Source organism: Penaeus monodon, chromosome 21, assembly GCF_015228065.2.
Source record: "Penaeus monodon isolate SGIC_2016 chromosome 21, NSTDA_Pmon_1, whole genome shotgun sequence".
NCBI lineage: Eukaryota > Metazoa > Arthropoda > Malacostraca > Decapoda > Penaeidae > Penaeus > Penaeus monodon.
Genome location: NC_051406.1, coordinates 44,394,594 through 44,394,943, shown reverse-complemented (window position 1 = coordinate 44,394,943; position 350 = coordinate 44,394,594).

Below are 350 nucleotides of genomic sequence, written 5' to 3'. Positions count from 1 at the left end.
ACACTAATTACTGGCGGCTTCTCCAAATTGAAATGAGATCTTAGAATTAAGTTAAGATGCCAAGCCTGCATATCCTCATTAATTTCACATACTCAATACAACTCCCTGAAAGTATCAGAATTAACAAATAAATAATAATTTATAGTAACAGACCTACCGGAAATACGAAATTATGACCAAAAGCCACGAACTACGAGTCATATTCTAGCGTGTCTGAAAGATGTCACATAAACCCTTTTATCTTTCAACATGACATTTTCCAGGATACACTTGCAGTTCTTGAGGATTATCTCGCTCTGCCGGTCGCGAATCCTTTAAAAATATTATCGTCGTGGTTGGCTAAGCTCTTT